This window comes from Antechinus flavipes, chromosome 4, assembly GCF_016432865.1.
Source record: "Antechinus flavipes isolate AdamAnt ecotype Samford, QLD, Australia chromosome 4, AdamAnt_v2, whole genome shotgun sequence".
In the NCBI taxonomy this organism is placed as follows: domain Eukaryota; kingdom Metazoa; phylum Chordata; class Mammalia; order Dasyuromorphia; family Dasyuridae; genus Antechinus; species Antechinus flavipes.
This window is the reverse complement of record NC_067401.1, coordinates 225672942-225695647: the sequence shown is the minus strand read 5'-3', so window position 1 is coordinate 225695647 and position 22706 is coordinate 225672942. Positions and strand designations below refer to the sequence as shown.

General features: G+C 35.7%; 1 long non-coding RNA gene across 1 annotated transcript in view; it reads right to left on the bottom strand.

Annotated features, from left to right (window-relative positions):
- The window catches only part of LOC127561883 (uncharacterized), a 223553-nt gene extending 202094 nt beyond the window's left edge, over positions 1-21459 (bottom strand). The window contains exons 1-2 of the long non-coding RNA XR_007953559.1: positions 21324-21459; positions 21085-21236 (exon numbers count right to left, since the gene is read on the bottom strand). This is a non-coding gene — a long non-coding RNA (uncharacterized LOC127561883). The remainder of the gene's footprint in view (positions 1-21084; positions 21237-21323) is intronic.
- Positions 21460-22706: the final 1247 nt, after the last annotated feature.

Below are 22706 nucleotides of genomic sequence, written 5' to 3'. Positions count from 1 at the left end.
AACAAATGTATGTGTGAATTTTTGCATGTATATGTATGTATTATGAATGTGTCTATATACACATACATATTTATATTTTATATATGTGTGTAAATATATTCACAGATATTTGTGTGTGTGTGTATATATATATATATATACATGCAAATAAAAAACCCAAAGTATAAATGGATATGAACAACAATGTCCAAAAAAATGATCAGCAGGAACTATTATTTAGCCTATAATAAAAGACAGACAGACTGCATGTCATCTTAACAAGATTCCAGCAATATTATCATTTTTATTTGAGCTGTCTTACTGCTACTTAGTGTTAATAAAAAAGATAGCATGGCATAGGGGCTAGAACCTGCCCCTTATCAAGATGACCTATGTTCAAATCCTTCTTGTGTCTGACACATTTTTGGCTGCATGGGCAGGTTTCTTAGCCTCTCAGTGCCTCTAGGCAACTCTTCAAAAATATAAGTTATAAAACAGTTGTGTTCTACATTGGTAGAGGGTAATTTCCTCCTCAGTAGGTTCCCTACATAATTGAAATCATGGCTATGAATCCCCATCTCATTCTTTAAAAAAAAATGTTATAAGAGGTCAACTTTTAAGTATCTTTGTACAGCACCAATCAAATGTAATTGTGCTGGATATATAATATTGGAATACATTCTTTTTCCTCCTTCTATTGTGAAAGCAAAAGACCAACTGGACTATCCCAATTTTCTAGTTGTGTCTTTGTTAGCATATTTTTTTAAAGAGGGAAAAGCTTGGGGTTATGAAGATAATATATCCTGCTTTTATTGTATGTAGTTTTATTCTGTGTACCAGAAACAATTAGGCCATGTAACCAAATAAGGTCTGGAATTTTTAGAATATATTTTGGCATTGTCTGAATGAAATCAGGTATATTCCTATCCAGTACAGATCCTCAAACTGAAATAACTCAGCTGGAAAGGCTGATAGCTAAGGGAGCATACAGGGAAAGATTTAGACAAAAAGCCATTATGAATGAAATTGGAATTCTTTATAACAAAGACCATGGAGACAGAGAAAGAAAGAGAGACAGAGACAGAGGGACAGAAACAGAGGCAGAGACTATATTATCTGGCATGAAATTACACAGGGGTAGACCTAAAACATAAATTTATTCATTTCAGTTCTACTACTACTTTTACAGTCAGTCTACTCTTTACAATGGAGACAATAATAATAATAATAGAATTTATGTATCATTTTAACATTTGCAAAACTCTTTATAAATATTATCTTGAATCATTCACAGGGAGATAGGTATTATTATTATTATCCCCAATTTAAAGACAAGGAAGCTAAGACATATAGAAAGATATTAAATAACTTGCTCAGAGTCACACATTTAATAAATATCTAATGCCACATATGACTCAAGGTATGGTATTCTATCCACAATGCCAAATTTTTTTTTCTATTTGTCTATATATTAACCTCACCTTCCTCCTAAAACACCCAGCAAAGTGCCTTTCCTATAGTATTATTAATGAATATGTAATATATTAATATTTAATAAATGTAGTAATTTTAATATGTCTTGAATCAATTGAATTCTAGAAAACTTTGCTTTCAAAATAATTTTAAGATAAACATATTTCTAACCTAAATAACTATACATACAATCAATTAAGAAGTATTTGTTAAGTGCTTACTATGAGCCAAGCACTTGTAAAATTAATCTAGGTTCAGAATTCATATTTCAACAGGCATAGTCTTAAAGAGAGTGGGTACAAATTTATTCCTGCTCAGAACCTTGGTTTAAATAAGACATAAGAGAAGAGGAAACTCATAGCACAAAATTAATACACAATTAACAAGCACAGTGGTCACTATAACAAACAAACAACATACCACATGTATCATCACTAGTCTGAGGAAGCACCAACATCCAACTTCCTTGGCTGGGAAGACTCATAGTCACAAGCTATTTTGAGTCTCAAGTGAGAGCCATTGCTAGTTAAGTTTGAAAAACACTTTCTAGCCCAAATCCTCAAAGTCCTATTCCACTAAGGGGTTTTTACAGGCTGAGTGAGAACAAAAAAGGCACTACCCTTGAGATATAGCAGCCTCCCAAGTATAGGATACTCCATCATAAGAAGCCTACCAAGGAGAATATTTGTTCATTCCTTTAGGAGGACTGTATTTACTCAAGGAATTGGCCAGTTTTCCAGGGTAAACATAGGCTTTCAATAAAGGATACATTAACCAATTAATGTATAGGAGAGTAGCCTTTCAATTTTGTGTATGTGGTTTCCTGGAATTCCATCAGATAAATAAATGCAAGCACCTTCTCATGTTCTCTACAAAAAAATTATACAAAAGACATGGCTGAGACTTTTTTAAGATTCCTTACTCACTAGAATTTCTTACAACACTACGCTAGGTTCCTGAGATACAAATAAAGTAAAAAACAATAGCTGCTCTGCTCCCAGGGATCTGATGCCCTAACAGCCATACAAATTTGAAGATAACCTTAAAAGGTACAATTCTGGAATCTGGGAAACATAGGAAGACCTCCTGCAGAACGTAGAATTAATTTGAGTCTTGACAGAAAGAAACTGAATACAAAAATGAAGAGGTGTATAGAGAAAATATTCCAGGCATGGAGGATAGTTAATACAAAGACTCAGAGACACAAAATGGAGTTTCATGTGCAAGCGATAGAAGCTAGATAATCATTGTTGTATCTTAGAGTGCATGGCGAGGAATAATGTATTTTAAAAATTGCAATTAGGGAGGCACCAGGTTGTGAAGAGTTTTAAATGCAAAACTAAGGCCTTTTTATTTGATTCTGGAGGTAATAGGGAGAAACAAACCTTGCTATTGCCCTTTGGGGCTTCTTTAAATTTAGTGTTTCTGTAACAGTGTTATAGCATGATTCATTTCTCTACAATCATTGTTAACTACATCAAATAGTATTAAAAAGAGGGGCTGTCATTCAAGGTTAGGATTGGCACCATAAAATTTCCTATAATTGTTCAATTCTGGGCCTAGTTCATTATGTATTTGCAACATATACCCACAATTTATGTACTGATGAACCAATTCTATGTGTTATACATACAACTGCATATCATAATCTAAATAATAGGCATTCTTTACAGTGTATTTGGCTTATTCACTGTATAAAATTAGGCAGAGTTCTTTTGAGTAATTGTAAACTTCACTTAGGAGGATCTACAGTGGCCTAGGGCTTGAAAAAATCAGCACAATATCATCTACAAATAGGAGCATCTGTGGAACTAACCAAAGTGGCAACTCTTTTTGTCAAACATGTATCCTTATTTTGTGATGTTAGTATTCAAGTATTACAAAGTAATTTTCACAGATGCTACTTTTAAAGAGTTCTATTCTTTTTTACAACTCTAAATGTAGTACCATAAAAATATATTTAAAAAAAAATTTCCTGACCAGCAGGATGATTTCAGAAAGGCTTGAGCTTATATGAACTAATGCTGAGTGAAATAATCAGGACCAGAAGATCATTATATACTTCAACAATACTATATGATGATCAATTCTGATGGACATGGCCCTTTTCAAAAAAGAGATGAACCAAATCAATTCCAATAGAGCAGTAATAAACTGAACCAGCTACACCCAGGGAAAGAACTCTGGGAGATGACTATGAACCACTACATAGAATTCCCAATCCCTCTATTTTTGTCCACTTGCATTTTTGATTTCCTTCACAAACTAATTGTACACTATTTCAAAGTCCAACTCTTTTTATACAGCAAAATAACTGGACATGTATACATATATTGTATTTAACCTATACCTTAATATATTTTAACATGTATTGGTCAACCTGCCATCTAAGGGTAGGGGTGGGGGGAAGGAGGGAAAAGTTGGAACAAAAGGATTTGCAATGGTCAATGCTGAAAAATTACCTATGCATATATCTTGTAAATAAAAAGCTATAATAAAAAAATAAAGTAACTACCAATAGTTAAAAAAAATTTCCATTATCATTGGTCTACCTTCTTTCTTTAGATCATATAGTAAACAGTGGGTATGGAGCCAAGAAGACCTAAGTCCAAATCTAGTCTCAAATATTTACTAGCTGTGTGACCGTGGGCAATAAGGAATATTCAGAGATGAATTGGGATTACTTAGCCCATTCAAACTCATATTTACCTTTCTATATGAAGATCTTTCTACCACCATATTCTCATGTTCTCAGTGTTCTCATTTGTCTCATGGAAAATAACAGCACTTAACTCACAAGAGTGTTGTGAGGATTAAATGAGAAAATGTTTGCAAAGCACTTAGGACACTTCCTGTCATATATTAGGGGCTATACAAAGATTTCTTCCCCTCTCCCCTCTTCCCCCTACTTAAAAAAAAAATAGTGCTCATTGGTCAGATGATTAAGGATTTATAATCCAAGAAGAATTTCAAGAGACAGACATGAGAAAAAGATTTCTAGGCATAGGTGACAGTCCCTGCCAAATCAAGGAGGCAGGTCAATGCATAACAAATAACAAAAAAGCTAGGTTAGCAGCAATGTAGACTATGTCACTGAGGCCAGATTGTGAAGGGCTTTTAAAAAGTGTAATGCATTTTATTACTATGCTTTGTTTTTACATTGCCTAGATTCCCCCCCCTTCCCTTATCTCTCCCAAGAACTGTCTTTTATAATAAATTTTTTTGCAAAGAAAAAAAAAATCAGTAAAACTAATCACACTTTTTAAAAAATCTGACATTATATTTCATACCTATGAAATTCAATTTTAATGTCTTTCTCTTAGTGCTTCTCCAGGGCCATTTGTTCTTTATAATCTGTCAAGAGCACTCAAAGCCAAAGAGAGAAATTTGCATTTTATCCTAGAGGTCAAAGGGTGAAAACTTCTTGAGCAGGAAAGTGAAGTTTAATTGTAAGTTGCTTTGAGGATAGGCCTCAAGTCTTAAACTTCTCCCTTATCCCTCTCAATGTCTATTCCAGGGAGAGTCTGCACAGAGTGCTCAATAAATACTTCTTAATTGATGGTTGGAATGGTTGTCAATTCTTTGACTACTATAGGGACACACATAGCTGTGTCCTATGGGGCCCATCTATCTCACAGGTCACAAAATGTGTGTCTCTGTAGCTCATCCCTCCACGTGGTACCTATTGCTGGGGTTCCTCGTTTTCTCTATGACTGCTACATTGCTTTAAATTATATTTTGTCCTGTCCTTGAAGCATTTCTTCTGTCCATTTCACATACAATTACTTTCCTTCAATTTGCCACATAACAAGTGCTTTGGTGTCCTGGTGTCATCCATTCTCATCGCATTACTGGCCAAGCACAGCAGAACTGTGATAAGCTGGGCTTGGATGCCTGTGGAGTGACTCTGCTCCCAACCTCTTTATTGAGGAGTATTTGATGTGAAATAAAGCAAGCAGGTGTTATGATGAATTCTGTTCAGAAGTCAAATAGAATGCTACCTGTTAGGAGGTCCAGACATCACAGGCAAATTATAGGTGGATTCTCCACTCTGCTTCAGGGCTGTCTAGTTGGTCTAAAAGCAGATTCCTCTTCAATACTAAGCCTGTCTGCTGGAAAATTGCCTATTAGAACAAAGCCTGGTGGTAGAAATACCTTCATAGAGAAGAATGAGTATGGGACTGAGTGGGCTAAGTAATCAATTCATCTCTGAATATCCCCTATTTTTTCCCATTCTTTTTAGTAACTTCTTTTCATGGGAAAGACTCAGGTCCTTCATGCTCAACTAATAGAACATCAGGTTACAATATGTAGATAATATCTGTGCAAATCATTCCTCTTGCCTAGGACAGTCTTCCTCTCCATTTCTAAATGTTGAAATCCTTCTTTCTCTTCACTTATGACCCAGCTTAAAACTGAGAAATGCAGGGAGTTTCAATGATTGAATGAGATCAGCCATATCCTTTGTGACCCAGATAAAAAGCAAACTTACCCCTCTCTAAGTCAGTCAGTTCTGATAAAAAGAGTTCTCAATTTGAGTTTTTCCTTTGAGCCTCTTATAGAGTACAAGAAGAGGAAAGATAATTTCTTTCTTCTGTCCCTCCACCATTAGCAATGGTATCTTGTAGTCAAAGCACATGATCACACTCAGTGAGGATCCAACTGCATGGTTGAGTGGAATCAAGTAGGAAAAAACAAAAGGAAAGAGTTCTTGGGTACTGAAACCAGAATTCTGCTGTTTAAGAGATGACAAGCTTCTGAACGGAAACGTTGAGATAAAAGAACTATGTAGACTTCCACTATCATGGATATAGGGTTCTCTTCTTCTTACAACTTGATAGCAATACATAAGACCAGGATCTCAGTTCAGCCTGAAAATAGAGATAATAGAGACCACAACCAACCACAAATATCACACATATTACCCAGTAGCAGACTTGAGTGATCCAATAGAGCATTCACCCAGAAAAGACACCATGTCCCAGGAGGAGAAACAAGAGCATACCATAAAAAGACATCAGAGGTTCTTACAGAGCCAGGGTATAAGTGTAATGCCAGAGAAGCTGAGATAAGACAGAGATTAGAGATTTTTAATATTTAATTATTGGAGAGCTTGGACTAGTCAGCTGGATTGTCTCAAAGCACTCAGCAACAAGCAAGTAATTCCAGAGACTTTTACAGGGTTCCAACAATCAGGGAAACAAAGGCAAGGGGGGCAGGGAGAAACATTTAGTAAATCACAATTTCAGGAAGGACCATGAGATAAGCCATCTAGAGTTTTATGACTCTTTGTAATGGCAGAATGGCCAGAGCTCCATAGCTTTAATTATATCAGTCCTAATGACCAGGAAGTGGGGGGGAGGGGGAGGACAGGAGGGGGAGGGAGAAAAAGTTGCCACAGAAAAACTGAGGCAGAACAATTCCGAGAAACTGAGGCAGGGAAACTGAGATATTACAATTCAGGGAAACTGAGGCATAACATAACTTGCCAAGCAACATATGTTCCTAGCTTTTCACTCGTAAATTCTATGTATATGTTCATTCTTTCGACTGACACAATGTATACTTGTAGAAGATTGTGTCCCAGGTATATATAAGAGTTATATTGCTGTAATCTTATTATGCCTTTGTTTTGGAGATTTAAAAAAAAAAAAAGACTCAACTTAAGTTTCACACTTCACATAAAGCACAATCATAAAATAATAGCAAATAATAGCAACAACAATAGTGATGATAATGATGATAGTAATAGTAGCTAATATTTATGCAATGTTTACTATGTGTCAGGCATTCTTCTTACTACTTTATGATTACATCTCACTTGATTCTTACAACTCTGGAAGGTATTATCCCCATTTTACAGATGAGGAATCTGAGGCAGAAAATGGTTGTGACATGCCCAAGGTGATTTACATATCTAGTAAATGAAAGAGCTGAATTTGAATTTAGATCTTCCTGCCTACAGATTTAGCATTCTATCCACTACATAGAACCTCAGAGTTAAGAACGATTTGGGACATTTAGCCCAATCAAACAGGGATATGTTCAGGAATTAGTCATCCAGCCTTAACTTAAAAACTTGCTGTGTGTGTCTCTTTCTCTCTCTCTCTCTCTCTCTCTCTCTCTCTCTCTCTCTCTCTCTCTCTCTCTCTCTCTCTCCCTCTCTTTCTCTCTCTCTCTCAAAGTAGCTCATTCAAATTTAAGGTACAGCTGGTTCTTAATAGATTTTACTTTTCTTTTTCCCAGATGAACATTTTCAGTTTTTTCAACTGATTCTCATATAGCTTTAAGTCAAGGTTCTGCATCTTGCTTGCCTTCCACTGGATATTCTCCTCCAGATAAAGGAAAACTCAGCTATCATATGATCTGTCCTGCTTCAATCTCTTATGCCTTCCTTTTTGACTTTTCTCTTTCCTATAGACTTGCCATAATCTATATTGTGTTCTAATTATTTGTATGGATGTCTCATATAGCTCCAAATGTAAATTCACTGGGGATAGTTAGTTAGTCATTTTTAAAAATTCTATATCAATCAATTTAGCACTTCAGCTAGTAGATATTGTAGGGATTTTATCAAATTAAAACTTCTACTACTCTTATAATAATAAGTGCTATTCATATGATGAACTCTGCACACATTATCCATTTTGTTCTCATAATAACCATAGGAGATAAGTAGTTAACCTGTATTAATTCTCATTTTACAAATTAGGAAACTGAGGATCAGGGATAGCAATGCCTTGTCGAGGTCACACAAGAAATCACTACCTCAAATCTCCTGCTCTTTTCTATATTACTACATGCCAATTCTAGGGATTAATCAGGAATCAAAGTCAAGTTAGCAGGCTAATGTCAGAAATAAAAAGATGAGGGTCTGAGATGGCCCAAATTAAGCTGCCAAGCCAAAGATAGGAACACCAAAAGCTTTCAGGCTGGAATATGTTCAGGGAGAGAGGAATAAAGCCAGCAAGGGATGGAGAAAAGGGAGCACAGAACCTAGGGGTAAAAGGATACCTAAAAATAATTAGCTGCTACATTTAGTCCATTTGACCCAAGGAGAAAGGATAAGATATATTTCTCTAGCCCTGCCAATTTCCTTTCTGAATCCTCACCCTTCTAATAAAACAAAACTGAAAACCATGGTGCTCAATGTTCTGATCCCACATTCTACACCTTTGCATGAAGTTTAGAAAAACAAAGAAATGACTACAATAGAATCCACTGAGTTGGATAAAAGTCATATGACCTGGACTGACTCCTCTTAGTTTCTGGCACACATTTGTATATATTTTCATACTTTTGCACCTTCATCACTTATTTATTCTCCCCTACCTGAATCTGTACCTAGGGGCAACAAATAAATATCAAATTAGCTCAACGACTATAGCCAAGATTTGTCCTTGTTTTCCCCCCACCAATAAAGTCTGGCTCAAGTTCTCTCCTAAGGATTTTCTCTCCACTATATGTTTCCACAATTTTGCTCACCTTTGGAAGGCAGAAAAAATTCTGGCATCTCCAGTGAAATAAAATAGCTGTAGAAAACTCTGCTTTGAAAGGACCTCTGGGCTTGCTGCCTAGATGCTCCGGGCAAGTAAAGATTTGAATTCTATTGAATTACAATCTAGTAAAGCAGGCAGAGGGAAGGCAGGAAGCAGCAAGGGAGCTACAGCCTCGTTTGCTGCCTGGGAGGAAGCCCAGCTGCTAGGGCAGAGGCTTCTTTAACAGCTGGAAACAGCAGCTCAACTTCCTTCAGCAAAGCTCTAAAAGAAATATTTTCATGCAATAGCTTAGATTTAGAAATGGCAGTGCCCCATCAGGGAGGCCTATAATCATTTATACATTCCAAAACTCCTCCAGAAGGTTTCATACTCTCAATGGATTATGGAAAAAGACAGATGGACCAACTGGAGCCAGGAGAGAGGGAGAACAATAAGCTTTTATTACTTCAAGACTATGTAACCCACCAGAAAGGTGAGCAGAATTGGAATTAAACAGTCTAGGCCCAAACCTTCAATAGGCCACTTGTTATCTATGTCACTTAACTTTTCTACATTGTGCATGATGCAGGTGTCATGACTTCGAAAATGCCTTTTGACTCTAATATTTTGTGATTCGTTATTCAGAAGAAACAAAAAAAAATTTAAGTATTCCTTTAGATGAATTAAGGATAGGTAGAGAAGGAGCTATGAGAATACGGTGGGGAAAATTTGCCTTAACGCTGTATATGAGAAGCTTTCCTCTCTTTGTGATGTTGATTCTGTTTCTGATAAATTGTAATTTCAAGAACCTAATTTGAGGAGTCTTTGTGATACAGTTGATATATATCCCAACCTTTAAATCAGAAAGAATTGGGGGGGAGGGGAGGTAGGGAAGAATAATGAGAGAAAAAAGAAAAAGAAATTGTGAGGGAGAAAAGAGAGAGACAGAAAGAGAGAAAAAGACAAAGAAACAAAGAAAATAAGGTGGAAAAAGAGACAGAGACAGAAAGACAGAGATTGAGATAGAAAGAGACAAACAGAGAGAAAAGGAGAGAACGACAGAGCGATGAAGAGGAAATATTATATACTAGAGACAGGGAAATTGGACCTATTATTTCATTGGTTTAGAAAAATCCCTTTAGCAATGAAGGTCAGCACCTGCTCAGTAACTTATCATCTGAGAGATGTCTGAGGCACTGAGAAGTGAGGTGACTTGTCCAAGGTCCCAAAGACACCACAAATCAGAAGTGAAACTTGCAACCAGATCTTTCTAGCTCTAAACCTTTTATGTATATATGTATGCATATAAGTATATATATATATATACATATATATATAGTATCATATAAGTTTATGTATAATCTTTTTTGGAATTTTTGAGAAGCTCATTTCTAAATTTATCACAAATGATATATGAATATGGGAAATTCCCAGTAGGGAAACTCATTCCATACATGGAGACTACAACCTATAATTTAATAGGTAGGCCCCATAATATTTCTTGGCCATAAAAAGGTTAAATGACTAATCCAAGGTAACATAGCTACTAAAAGTACAAAGCAGTATTTGAATCTAAGTCTCTTCATCTACTAGATCAGTGGTCCTCAAGCTTTGTTCTCAATATCTTTATCCTATTAAAAATGATTGAGGATCTGTCCAAAGAGTTTTTGCTTATGTGGATTATAGTTATAGATATTGATCACATTAAAAATAAAAATCAATTATGAATCTGTAGACTCTCTGAAAGTATTTCAGAGATTCCGAGGATGCTCTGGACCAGACTTTGAGAACCCCTGTAATTAATACTGAGTGGGATGATGAAGTCCTCTCAGGGTTAGAGACCCTCAATGCCTCACCATTTGGCAGGATGTGAGAGGTTATAGAAAATATACATTATTCTCTTTGCTTTTCTGCTGTGGTATATTTCCATGAATAGATTGTACCTCCTGAAACCCAGCAGATGGATTAAATGGGAAGTGGGAAGGGGAATTTGCCATTCAGATCTATATAATCTGCTTTGCTGAATACACAGGCACACTTCTCTGTTGACATTACATTTGATGTTTCAAGAGGTTCCTTTCTGGAGAAAGCTAATAAACTTTCCTTTTATTCCTACATTTATCTTGAGGCTCTGGAATTATTGATAAGGGTCTTCATGTCCTATACAATAGTTTTTTCACTGAACCCAAATACCTCTATTTCTAAAACTTTTTTTTTTAGACCACATCTGTTATTTCATTGGTGCTTGGAACTTTCAAAGAGGAAACTTATTTCTGCAACTGTCCTTCAAAGGATAATCTTCAAACCTAAAATTTGCATTTGAAAAATACCACATAAATTGAATTGAATCAAAGTAAAAAACAGATATATGACTACTTGTTTTTCTCTGAGAGAATGCTAACTGCATGAAAAATACAGGTGTGTTTCCTGTGTAATTATGAAAAAGAGAAATTTGACTTTGTGAAATAAATTAAGCCATCTCTTATATGTATCTGTATATTTGATTATTCAATTTGTCAGCACTTACAACTGAAGAACATTGAATCATTTGGGGCCGATTTTAGTTTCCACAAAACCTTAAAGAAAAATGGTTTTCCCATTTTAGAGTGATCAATACCTTTAGAGTGGGTTGTATTTAGAAATATGAGCTCATGTTAAAGAAACCCAAACACTTCTTAATTAGCTTAGAGTAGAAAAGTTTTAAGTTCTACACTGTTTTTTCTTCTCAATCACCTTAAGCATAAGACAAGACAAAATTAGAGCAAAAGAAGGAAACTCTACTTCTCATTTCATTTCAACTGAACAAACATATTTCATGTTAATTCATATTGTCTAATAAGCATGGAGGTGGGATGAAGAAGTACCCAATAAGGAAATTAACAAAAATGGGAAAATTATTTTTAAAGAAATAAAAGGCACAGATCCTGACTTCAAGGAACTGACTTCACGTTCCTTTCATCTGGTTGATGAAACAACATTTGAAATGATATATATATATAAGGCGAAGCTACTCATTCACAAATTTAAACCAAGAACATACAACTAAGATCATAAGTACTAAGAAATATTAAAATAGAGAATGGAATCACCTAGAGAACCATTTTGGAGGAGCAGAGACAAGCAAATTCCCCTTAATTATAAGGAGTAAAAACAGAATAAAGGTAGAAGGAATAAGGAAAATAAAAATATATTTCCCAATTTTTTTTTAGTAACACCAAGAAAGCCCTTAGAAGGTCCAGAAGAACCAAAATGCTGTGTCTAGAAAGACATTATAAAACAAAAATCATTACAAAGTACCATTAAATGTAAAATCAGTACTTACTGTCAACTCTTTACATAGAGTGATGAGGCTGCTACAAAATAAAGAGAAAGCAAGAGATTTGGTTCCCTGAGCCATTTCCAAAATTGCTATTGCTATTAAAATGTAGTTTGGTCCCAGAATGACAATACTATTTATTGCTATTATTTTGGCACATGTAGCTTAATACAAGGCCCTATAAACCTGAAATCCAATTGGGTAAAGAGACTTGTAGTCCATGTAATTATCTTCCAACAATCTTGTATTGATGCTATAAAGCTGCTTCTCCTAAAAGATTCTTTAGCCACCCCCCAGAAATGTGAAATTTAACACTCCCATTTTTATTCTACCAATTGAAATAACAAGGAGGAGAAGGAGTTTATTTTGATGACTCCCTACTCCTTCAGGCTCAGAAGCAACAGACTGAGAAATCAAGTTTTAGCATTTTCTATAATGAGGAAACTCTCCCACCAACATTGATTTATACTAAAATAAAATAAAATAAAGATTCAATCCTTCTACGTTGAATTGATGCTAAGAAATATGAAATCCAAGGAAAATGTCAGCTCCAAAATATGCAACAGTTAATGCTGTGAGACTATAGCATGAGCACAATAAATCTATTAGAGAAAAACCCCAATATACAATGAAAGAAGAAGGAAAACAAACATCTATTAAATAACTACCCATGGGTCAGAGTCCAGGGTATTCTCAAAGCTTCATATCTAACGAAGAAACAAGTGGATCAACAGACTCTCATCTATTGATAGGACCTTGATGAAATCATTTCTTGAAAGGACCATGCAAAAAGCCCATCCTCTCTCTTAATTAATTACCTCCTTTCTCCTTCTATGAATAACAATACTCTGCTAAAAGATATCCTGACTCCTTCTTCTCAGGTAAGCTACCTGTTGACTGTAGCCCAAAATTTCAGTATATTATGCTCTCCCAACTTTTACTAATTACCAGACTCACCTAGAGTCTTCTCTGTTTACTTTTTTACACTAATAAAGTCTTTTGTGACTAAAAGAAAATCTCTTTGAATTCTTTCAAACAAACTATAAACTGTGACTCTCAAATACTTCATTTCTATATGCCAAGTCTTGTGCTAAATGCTTTACAGTATTATCTTAATTGATTCCCATAACAACTAACTCCCAGAAGTGGGCATTATTATTATTTCCATTTTACAGATGGAAAAATTGAGGCAGATGGTGATTTTTGTGTGGCCCAGAGTCACATACATAGTAATATACATACATATACATATGTGTGTGTGTGTGTGTGTGTGTGTGTGTGTGTGTGTGTGTGTGTGTGTGTGTGTAGTAGGTATCTGAGCCCAGATTTAAAATTCTTTTCTCACTCCAGGTATGGTTCTTCATCCACTCAACACCTAGCAACCTCTATTCAACAGTTTACCTAGTTTCCCTGCAGTTATTCCAGCATCTATGCCAGAGTTTGATAGCTAAATTTATTTTTCTTCACAACTTTTTCAATATAGTGTAATGAACAGAGCCCTGGACTTTGAATTCAGAAGTCCTGCCTCTGTCAATCAGTATCCAAATGATCTTGCCCAATTCATTTAACTTCATGCAATGCAGTGGAATAGAATGTAAAGAGAACTAGAATCAGAAGACCTGTGTTCCAATATTGGCTTTACCACTCATTACCTATGTAACCTTGGACAAGTCACAGGGACTGTTTTCTCCTCTGTAATTGAGGGGGTTGAGCTAAGTGAGCTCTAATGTCCTTTCCAGCAGTAAGTCTATGATCTTCTCTGTGCTTCAGTCTTTTAACATGACTGTCTTACTTAGTTTTTAGAGAAACCAAATTCAATTTCTTTGAACATCCTAAAGGATTAATCCATTTAAACTTGTTCTCCATACTATAGGGAATGGGGGTAGGGAGGGATTGTTGGAAAGTGTGGGATTTATATTTAATATATTTATTATTAATACTTAGTTAAATATAGCATATAATTAATTATATATGTATGTTTGTATATCATATAATCATATTAATAATGTAACAATTAACTATTTAAATGTGATATTTATATAGCACATACTAAGTGCTGCACACTGGAAGAATGCTTTTCATAAATATTATCTCTTTCAAAATAATAACTAGTAAATACATGGTGGATATTTGGTGGGAATACTGGACAAAATCATTTAAACTCAGTGCTCTAAGCATCCTACCAAGACATTAAGTTTCAAAGGAGGTACCAAGTTATTGGCAGAAGGAGCTCCTTTATCTGAGGATTTCCTATATCTGAAAATTTCCTGTGAAAGCACAGGACTAGTTTCTTTCTCTTATACTTCCTTCAGTATCAATTATACTTTTTTCTTTCATAGAAGGAATTAACTTTCCCAGCACTACCTCAGATTCTGCTCTACTTATTTCTATAGCACAGCATGATACATTATAAGGAGAACTAGATTTGGAGTCAGAGCATGGGCATTCAAATCTTGCCTTCATTATATATGAACATTTGACCTCCTTGGACCTCAGTTTCTTCTGCTGTAAAATGAGGGAGTTGGATTCTGTGGGCTCAAAAATCTACTTTAGCTCTAAATCAATGCTTCTTATGGATAGCGATAAAGCTCCAAAGGGAAAAAAAATACTTTATATAGATTCATTCAAAAAAATTTAATTAAGAGTTTATGTTAGAGATGTTGCTATGGAACTATATTAACATCTCAAAGCATAATCAAGCAATGGGATGAAAGTCTCAACTGGGATTTAGAATGTGCTTTGGAAATCTAAATGCGGATTAAGGGGGTGGGAATTTACAGAAAACTTCAATGTGCAAGAGATGGGGGGAAGACAGTGGGAGAAGGACAGAGGAACAGAGTGAAGGAGAAGAGAGAAAGAGAGAAAAAAGGAAAGGGAGATAGAGAGGGAAAGGGAAAAAAGGAAGGAGTGACAGATAGAGAGAGATACACACAAAGAGAGATAGCCATGGCGAAGTGAAAGGAAATGGCCAAACAGGGAAAAGTCATTTTCCAATAAAGAGATTTCATAATTGAGATAATAAAAATTTCCTCATTCTGTATCTAGACTTCTAAATTTTCACAATTGTGTGGAACAGTGACCACTAATCCAAGATAATTCAAATAGATGTTTCTCAGAGCCAGAGCAAAAAGCAGTTTATTCAGTTTCTGCTGGAAGTGAGCGTCACCTTCAACTACTGTGGTCTAGTGGAGGGAAGCAAAGGACAGGCAACAGAGCAAGGTTTTTTACACTCTGAAACAATTTTACCCCATTTATGGCCCCACCTGTCCCTGACTTAATATCATGGCTCACCATCTATTATAGAAATTCACTCCACCCTGAGGGTACAAGAACAGGGAATTTATAGATTACAAAGTGGTTTGTACAAGATTAAACAAGGGTCCAAGCAAGGAGTTTTCCTGGAATTATAACCCTAAACTTTGGCTCTCTTCTGGGGTTCAGTTTTCTAAGAAGACCTTACATCATACTACTTAATCCCTCCTCTTATTATTGACCATTTGAGGACTTCTCACACCAATCCCAATACAATTTTTCAATTTCTATAACTATCTTACCTTCAGAATTTCTCCTATCTTCTTGACTTACTGGCTCCCACTCCTGCCCTCTGGTTTGGAATAGTCTGAACTTTATGGGGAACACTAACCATCAAACTTCCTCAGAATGTCAGTTTTCTACTTCATCAAATGCCAAAGTAAAAGGAATAGCCAATTGGATCAGTGTAGACATGCCCACTCAGTTCCCAGGCAAAGCAGGTTTGAGAGTGCTGCTTCCACAATACTAAACAAGGTTTGCTTGGAGCATGCTCATTTGAGAAATTGCCAGAGTTATCCTCAGTCGCATTCTAGACTCCGGTACACACCACTACAATCCCTAGGTTTTGGAATTCTTTACCCTGCTGAGGCAAACTGATTGATCTCCAGAGGTAAGGGACTAATATAAAGCATAGCAATTCTCACCAGGAATGTTATTTTGGGAACAGGAGGAATTCACTCTCGTGTTTTTCCATACCCAAAGGGAATTGTACTATCTGGGCATGGGGCAACCTGTAGCACAGACTTAGAAATTGCTTTTTGTTTAGATTCTTTACAGAGTACCTTACCAATTCTACCCAGGCATTGGTGTTTGTTACCTGGCTTAAGTCTTTAAGAGTTGATTCCAACTCTTCCTAAGAAATTTAAATCTATTATGTGTATAACCAATTTTACTCTTTGATCTACATTTCCTAAATATCTAGCCCTTGTAGCAAACCAAACATTATTCCAAATTGGATGGTCAGTTCCACAAAAAAATCTCTTTTTTTATTAGGACACAATTATACCTACTTGTCAAGCCTAGTCAATCCTCTACAATTCTATAATTTGCAAACATCAAATGGAATTGTTTATGATTATTCTTCACCAGTAATATTAATCCAAATCTTAACCCTTTGTCCCCATCCTAAGCCCTAAATACTATTGCAGCAGAAAAATAGGATAAATCCTATAAAACCTCCCCCCTTCACAGGATTGATGGACACCTTACAGGGAACCCACTCAGATATTGGCTAATTTGAGGCCCATTCACTAACTAGTTCTAGTTCCTTCCCAAACAACTGAAACCCAAAGTCTTTTGGAATATGGGGTAATGATTTTATCTTCTGAAGCTACTTCCTAATAAGAATGGACATTGAGCTGGGTCATCCTACCAGGTCCTTGAGCTGATTTGTGAAGGTACTCGATCTGATTGAAGATCCAATGGGTTGAATCAGCCCCCTGAAGCTGTTCAACAGCTATCTAATGCTGGTCATTTAAAGATGAATTTCTCAGAGCCTAGAAAAAACCAAACCTAAGAGAATGAGAGAGAGAGGGAGAGAGAGAGAGAGAGAGAGAGAGAGAGAGAGAGAGAGAGAGAGACAGAGAGAGAGAGAGAGAGAACAAAGAGCAGAATCCTCATTCTTGGGAGGTGTGCTTATATCTTCTCTGAAGATTCTGTAAATAATTAGACATCATCTCTTTTTTAGAGCCTACATTTATACTCCAAGAGCAATTTTCAGAAAGGGGGAATTCCATAAGAATAAATAGGTATTCACAAAATCCTTCATTAACAGGTCTCATTTATCTATCAAAAGCAGGATAGTGATAAAGATTAACCTAGACTTCTGCATGAGACATATGTATAAAGCCTCTTCCAGTATTTTTTAAAGATATTCCCTCTCTTTTGCCTGATATTGGATGGACTGGGAAAGGTCAATATGGATTGGCCAGCAGCTTTTAAATAAAAATTATTCAAAAGGAAACACTATACATACTATACAATACTATATAAATGTTATTCTCACAGAAGTAATAAAACTTAAATAAAAGTGACTTTCCCATTGATTAAACAAAATATTCCACAAATTATATCCTTCTAAGAAATCTTGAATATATTAAAATTCTCTTCTCTAAACCATATAAAAGATATTTTGCCTTCAGTTTCAATAATCAATAAAATTACAGGTCCCACAGACAGTTGTATCAATTGTTTTTACAAGTACATAAGATTCTTAAAGGACCTTATTTCATACAGACATATATATTTAGAAAAAGAATAATGACCAAGCCAACTACTCATTTACCTAATAGAAAATAAATTGATTATATATTTTCAGATTGAAAACAGTAAAATATTACATACTTGATCTGTGCTTATGGCTCCTATTGACTACTTACTCTGATTACAGAAATTTGCTATAAGATGAAAAAGCAGGAACATGATTATGATAGTATCAAAACTGATCCTTCAAGGCCTCAGCCTGAGGACACAGTTGACAATCAATCATGTAGTAACAATCCCACTTTAGCCAATTCAGCTCTCAAGTGGTGAGTTACTAACAATAATTCATCAGATAATCATTCCCAAATTCAAAGCTCAAAACAATAACAGTTATAATCCCAAGAGATTTCATCTCAATAGCAAGTTTCAATAATCAGGTTTTAAATCCTAATCTATCCCATGTACCTATAGAGCAAGAAAGCTATAAATCATATTCACTAAACAATGAGACCATGATGCACTTAATAAATATTAGATAATTTGCTATATGGGTTTTGAAATAACCACTTTCAGAGAATTCGCAGTTAGAAATCTAACAAACTTCACTTCCAAATTTCTTGTATTGCTAAGTGGTAGAACCTTTGATATAGCATCACAAGTGACTTTGCTTTAAAACAACCATAGATTTGAAAAAGAAAAACAAACATTCAGTTATTAACACCATGTAAATGTAAGCTATTACTTGAAATAATAGAAACAATTAATGTTAAAGTAATTTCATTTAGCCAGCAAAGTGGCAGAAGTTGAGGAGGGGGACTTAAGCTCTGGTGAATGGGTTTGTTTTCTCACTTCTAAGAAGCAGGAAGGAACAGCCACTCCCAGTGAGGGAAGGGTAGTTACCAAGCCTTCACCTTCCCAAGCTAACCGATCTTTCCCTTTCCCTTTAACTTGTGCCACATCCTGTTTCTCCTAACTCTACTATGCTTTCCAATACCACTTCTTATACCCAACTCTTTTAGGGTGCTAAGTCCCTCTCAGAATTTAGCCTGCCAGCTAAGGGCATGCAACAATCTTATGGATTTTTTCTTTTCTCCTGGCAAATGGCAGGCTTCACTAAGGAACTTGCCTTTTCCATCATAAATCTACCCTTTGTCAAAGAGAATGGCTAATGTGAATTCTTCACATAATCGAATTCCAACTTTTTGTGCCTATCATCTGGTGTCTACATAACCCATATAATAATAACAATTTTAGGTTTCAATATTATGACAATAACCCAAATAACTTAATTAGCAATTTCACAATTTTTATAAGTAAAAGCTAAATAGACATAACACACAAAAATGGATAGAAATTTCATGTAATTTCTAGTCAAGTTGCCAATTTTAACATACATACCAATTGAAAAATATTATTTTAAAAATCAATACTTTAGCTTGTGAGATTCTAACTAGATGTTCCATTCAAACTATCAATTGCTTTTGCAAATCAATCTTTCTTGTTTCTTATTTTTTTAACCACCTTTTTTAAACTTTAAGATTCACAATATGGATAATATCTAAATAACTTTGAACCAAATTTCATAAAACTTATACATATATCCAGAAAAGATGACTAAATTTTAAAGCATAGCTCATAATTTTTACAAATTACCCAAAATCTAATTTAGAAAGCAACATATTTTATCTTATTAGGAAATACAAACATGTGACCTTTTTAAGTAATTTACCAGTGAACTTTGTTTTAATAATCATTTTTTAACTTCAAATCAACTTCTAGTAGCAATATTACAATATTAATGCACACATATTTTTAAAATCTTATCCCCAAACTGTGTCAATGGAAAGTTATTTTATCATATACCATTTAAATTTAAACACACAGTAATTTAAGTCACATTTTTGGGAGAAGACTCCTCTTCCCCCTCAAAAACTCTCTTCTCCTACACTACCCAAAATCTCTGAAATTGTAGTAAACTATTTGAGACCTGAGATGGAGATCCAAGTTCCTGGGAGCAAAATGACAATGGCCTCTACCTACCCCCACTAAATTTTGTACTCTTCCCTATGTGGACTGCTGTCTCCAAGCCACGTGAAGATAGACCACGCGGTCTATCTCTTTTTACAGACTCCAGATTCCCCTGAGAAGTTGGAACTCTGGGAGTTGGGAAACATAGGGACCCATCTAGAGAGAAACTGAGGCTAACTTTCAGAGCATGGAATTTTGGGGGAGCCTACCATTCTTTGGAGAAGCTGGACTACACATAAGTGCGCACAGAGCAGCCCTGTTTATTCCCTGTTCCTTCTAGGGAGAGAAGCTTGAAAACTTAAAAAAAATTCAGGTTACTTTGTATCAAGATGCACAAAACAGGGGCAACTAGATAATGTAGTGGATAGAGCACCAACCCTGAAGTCAGGAGGATCTGAGTTCAAATCTGGTCTCAGATATGACACTTCTAGCTTCCTAGTGTGTGACCCTGGGCAAATCACTTAACCCCAATTGCTTCAGAAAAAAAAAAAAAAAAGCACAAAACAACTACTTTTAAATCCCAAAATCCTCATTTCTTTTACTTTGTAATTCAGCTGACTGAGAAAAACATAGAAGACAAAACACAAATTCACACTCACACAAAAATACAAACTGAATTTAAATTTCTTTTCTTTCTGTCTGTAGAGAATTGTTTTAATTCCCTCTTGAAGGAATCATGGGATTATTAGATCCTCTCCTTCCTTTGAAGGAGCATGAGAAAGAAATAGAAGTGGTGTGGGGCTTCTGTTCCTCTTCCTTACCACCCTCCCTCTACATCAGCAGCTGCCCCATCTTGGCTTTCTTCTGGATTGAAAGCCTCCTTAGCATTTACATATAAATTTAACTTTCGACATACCCAAGTCTTGGAGGACCCCATATTTGGGCCAAATAGTACCATCTCCTAGATCATACCCTCCTCATATGGGGCAACACTATTTTATCATTTTCTTCTTGTTTTTCCCTTTATACCTAAGGGACTCATTCCAATTTTTCAATTTCTTTCTAAGGTTCATGCTTCAATTTATCAGGCTTAGACTGTTCTTTGCTCATTTTAGAATGTGGTAGGGACCCTTCTCTTTCCTTAAACTGCAGATCACAGAGCCATGGCTCCCCTCCAGCAGTCACCTGGAAGAGCTTATTAGGTGCTGCCCCTTTTAATGGATCACTGAATCCTTAAAGTTGGAAGCTGCTGTCAGTATTCCCAAGTCAGAGAACCCCCACAATCATGATTTCAGGGCCCCCATTTGGCTTAATTGTGGGTTATACATATATAACTTACGTGACTGATTCTCTTACCAGTCAGCCAGGCTTTTTGTCTATTAGTCTGTCAGAGCTTCTTTTGGTTTCTTCTCTAGTGAGTCCATCTTTTTGGGATCCTACTTCCCCACAGCAGGATCTTCCCCTCAAGTCCAAAGACAATTGGGGCTGTTCCTTCAATAGGCTCCTGCCTTTGGAGTAACGACAAGAAAGAGCTGACAGTGAGAACAAATCCTGGACGAACCCCCAGAGAATCATATGGGACAGCAACCACTTACCCAAAATAATTCAAATAGACATTTCTCAGCGTCAGAGCAGAAAGCAGTTTATTCAGTTCTGCAGGAATTGGGCATCACTTTCAACTCCAGTCTAGTGGAGGGAAGCAAAGGACAGACAATAGAGCAAGATTTACAACTTTACCACATCTTGAGCCCCAGCTGTCCCCAACTTAGTATCAGGGCTCACAGTCTGTCACGGAAACCCATTCCACCCTCAGGGTACAAGAACAGGGAACGTATATATTACAAAGTGGTTTGTGCAAGATTAAGCAAAAATATAAGAGAAGGTACAAGGGGAGTTTTCCTGGAATTGTAGCCCTAAACTATAACACTCTTCCAGGGGTCAGTTTTCTGAGGCCTTACATCCTCTCCATCCCACTTACAATGAATATAACCAGTAAATTTGTCTAAAAATGGCAAAATATTTCCCTAAATCATTCCAACCTATATGAAATTTTATTCAAATAGGTTATGATGCTTCATCTATTAGGAAGCATTATCAGTAGACATACAGAAATCTTGACCATTATAATAGATCTTGGAACTGATGTGTCACTGTGCATAGAAAGAAACCCATGTAAATATTTTTTAAATACTCATTTAATCATATTTAATCATATGAAAAAATTATTAAAAATTATTTTTAAAGTATTTTTAAACACTGAAATCATATTTTACAATCACATTTGATAAGATAACAAAATTGTATGTACATTTGTATATATGTATGTTTTTGTTTGAAACTACATGTTTGCCATATAGCAAACAGAAGGGATAAACAAAGACAGGAAGTAGAGTGAGAGCTTTTCCAATATTCTAATCAGGAGTCTCTGTGTATTGCTGATTGTATCTAGTGATTGCTTAAGGAAGGTGGCAAATACTGCCTGAACTAACAAAATAGTGTTAATCTGCTCACACCTGAGCAATTCAGTACAGCTTGGAGGAGAAGGGATTAAACACTGCAGTCTGAAAAGCAGTATCCAAGGAATCCCACCTGAATAAGAATCTAAACAGGCAGGCTACAGGCATAGTTCTATTGGAGGATCAGGAGGTAGAGAAAACAAGGAAAATAATACTGTGATTAGTAAGCTTCCTGCTATTTGTCTTCCTGCCAGAGGAACTCAGTAACCATATGACTTAAATTCTTTACGATCTGTCTGTTTAAGAGCAAGGTGAAAGATTCTAAGGAATGCCTCTCTATGTATTGTCTGGCTAATGAGATAGAGGACAAGCGTTAAAAGATACAGAGAATAAGGCAAGAGAGGACCTCCAAGTCTAATCTTGTGCCATTTCCTTATTTTAAAAATTGGAAAACTTTTAAAATTTGGGGACGTCAAATCACTTGCCCAAAGGTCACAAAGACAGAACTTTAGAAGCAATCTG